We start from the raw sequence: 3,772 nt of genomic DNA on the forward strand, positions 1-3,772 counted from the left end.
TGTCTCATTTTGTATTTTATAATATCATTAGGAAAACACTTACTCGAGTCGGATGATAAAAGATTATCATGTTTGGTTCATTCGGGGATGGATGTATAAGAATTCACCTATCCCAATAACAAAAATAAAATAAACTTGATTTGAATGATCCTGTATTAAGAGCTAAATTGGCTAATTTTTTCAATCAAAAAAATCCTTCTCAATTTCTATTTTGACAAAATAGATGAGTATATGTAAACCCCTTAATAGAAATTGTTACATAGATATCTATTATTTAGATATGTTGTCAATAGGGAATTATCAGAAAATTATTATACTTCCATTTTGCATTGAATAGAAATTTTGTTTTTCGAAAAATAAAAATTTGATTTGACTATTGACATGAGGACCACGCGCACTTCTTCGAATTTCAAAAAGTAAGAGTAAACCTCATCGATTTTTAACGCCTGAACCAAAAGTCAATATATAACCTACATAAAAGTGGGCTAATCCAACCAATTTTTCCTATACAATGGAAAGAGCCATAGGTTTATCTCTCCATCGAATCAAATTGGCCAAAAGTGTGTCTTCATGAGCCGATGCTAAAGTTTCAATCAATTTCTGCCAATATCCATGCTAGGAAATTAAGAACATAAATCCAATAGTCCAAATAAGAACATCCATGCCCAAAATGATAAACTATTCATATTAAAAGTGTAGCATGTCTGAATCTAACTGGGGTTAACGTCGATGGAGGAACGAGATTGAAAAAAAGAAGGATTCTAGTTTTACCAAAAATACCTTAACTACAGGCTCAATATACATATTTGATACTGATTATCCCGACATTCACATTGTGCTTTGCTATTCTGTGAATTGAGTTAACAACTACATATTTCGAGAAGATTTATTAATATTGTTCTTATTTTACTATTATTTTAGTAATTTTAGTTAACTTATTCCTACGTTCATTTATTTTGCTATTATGTGACTTGAGTTAATAAATACGTATTTGAGAGACTCACTTAAAGATTTATTACTGTTGTTATTGTTTTAGCAAGTTTGGTTAACTTATTCATACGTTATTTGTAGTTTTTTATTCCGTGAATTGAGTTTATAAGTCGTGAATGACTTAAAGATTTATTAATATAATAAGCAACTGGACAATTCCAAACACTCACGAGCCTATATTCCCACTTCAACTAATTTTTCATTCTTATGCAACTTATAACAATCATTTCTTATGTGCCCCGTCTCTTGCAATAATTACATACTTTATTACTATAATTAGACCTTAATTTGTCCCTCATATAATCACCATCAATAACAAGGTTATCTCTATGAACCTCAAATTCAGCAAGAAACTTTATCTTTTTCTTTGAGAATAGACACAATCTTATTCAACAATGATTTATTTAATATGTGTTGTACACCACGATCCATTACATATTAGGAATATAGCACAACGAAGAGTTTAATATAAGGTGAAGTCTCAATACAATATGTAAAACATTGCCAAAAAGCAAATAGAAACTAATTGCAACTTGGACTCTTTCAAGACCTCTTCAAGTTTACTATCAATTCCAAAATTGAATTCCAACTTAAATTTTCAAATAGACTTCAACTAAAAGTCCCAATTGGATTTCATATAAAATTCTCAAATAGACTTTTAAATAAAATTTGGTTCAAACCCTAATTCTAACAAAAATGATAATAAATCTTTTCTTTTTGTTTGATAAAATCTTAACTTTAAAATTAATTTTAAACGAGGGTGGGTAGCACCATTAGCACCAAGAACATTATCCAGCCATGAATCTGCTATGATAATATATCTTTTCAGGCTCTGGTAGCACTTAATGTCAGTTGACCCTTAAACAAGTGAAGTAACTAAGATTAAAATACTCCAAACACCGTTGAAGCCAAGATTTCTAAAGGAAAAGTTGGAAAAAGCCTTTAAGAAGGTTCTAGACAAAATTTCAATAATATTGATGATAAAAACTGATTACAAAGCAGTAATGACTCTTAGAATACCTAAACTTCAAATAAATCAATCTAGGAAAACTAATAGACTTCTTTGACTACTTAACTTTTAAAATACAATTAATTGAAACAAGGACTTTGCATAAAACTAGACAATGGCTCTTTGCTTTGACTAAGGCTAAAATTAATTTGCATCATATCATTTTCAAGTCTCCAAGAATTTTGCAAAGATCGTTCCCTCTTGGAAGGATTTCAGAAGTTCTATTTTGATCACCTTCAATTTGTTGACAAGCACTTGCAATTTATGTGCTTGGGAAGATAGGGTGACGCACTTAAGAAATTCAAATTTGAAATACTTTGATGTTAGGAATTTCATTGTAAATTCCTCTACGAATTTGTATTTAGATTACAATGCATTCCAAATCTCTTTCATTGAAGTGGTGTTGGTGTAGAGATCGTATAATTTATCTGAAAGAACATTGAGACGTGACCCAGACATGTTAATTCATCTTCTTAACGTTTTGTCTTTCAACCCTTATGGCATCTGAGTCTCTAACTTTTTGTCTTTCAGCCCTTATGGCATCTGAGTCTCCACATGTTGATTTCGATAGTGGTGCCAATCTGGATCAATAATGTAGAATATCTTCAATGTTGTTAGAAAGAACTTCAATTTGTATTGCCACACTAGGTGAAGTTCGTTCCATAAAATCGATCCAACCTTATGAGGTATTGATTCACGAGTTTGATAGTAGTCATGATTGTCTCATTCTACATGATTATCATTTGAGATTACTGTAGATTTTATTTATTTAGTTATTTGGGCATAGGAATGGGAGAAGAGAACAAGTGTAGTAGCAAGAATATTGAAAAATAGGAAAATGAGACTTTTAAGCGTAATCACTATCTTCAAATGATATTTGCCCCGTTTTTAGTGCTCAAAGGGGCTCATGATAAATGGTTTGTAAGATTGAACAAGTTTTTTTATTAAAAAAAAAAAAATAAAATATAAAATAAAGTAAAATTAAAAACTTAAGCACTTGTGTTTTTCTTCTAAGAACTTGAAGAACACAAAAGTTTCAGTAATGGATTGGATAAAAAAACACTATATAATGTATTTCAGTTGACGATTTCACGGATTTATAATTGAAATATATCACATATTTATAGATTTCAATTCATAACCCACAAAATAGTGACATCTATTCATGAAAAGTTGAGAACCTTTCTTGAAAAATCAACAAAAATCCAATTTGAAAATCAGCCTATCGGCTATTTTAGAGCCTGCGCACGGGCAAATATTGCTTTACATTCCTATTTCGTTCATTTGGGCCTCGTGGCTTCCCTTGCCGAATTCCATCCATTTTGAGGCCCAATTCCTCTTATAATTGTGAACAAATTATAACACTAAAGTCACCAATTAAAAGAAAGTGTACAATTTTTTTACCACAAATCTTTTAAATTATAACACAACAATGGCAAAGGTCTTTACAGTAAAGACATTAATTTATTCAAACTAAAGGACACAAACATCAACGAAACTCTTCGAAATTAAAATATGAAACATTTTAGCTTAGAAACACAATTAGATATTTTCAAGAATAAAAGACATTTTCCATGTTCAATAGGAATGCACCCTTCGTGGAATTCCTGCAAAATTAACAATATTGGGAGTCAAAATTCACAAAATATATATAGAGAAATGATATAATAAGTATTGGTGCTTATCTTGTTCTAAGTACCGATGAATTAATATGATACATTACTGATAGTTAGGATAAAATGAGCATAAGTGCTAATTAAATCATATATATAT

The sequence above is a fragment of the Olea europaea genome, unplaced genomic scaffold, assembly GCF_002742605.1.
Source record: "Olea europaea var. sylvestris unplaced genomic scaffold, O_europaea_v1 scaffold479, whole genome shotgun sequence".
Lineage (NCBI taxonomy): Eukaryota > Viridiplantae > Streptophyta > Magnoliopsida > Lamiales > Oleaceae > Olea > Olea europaea.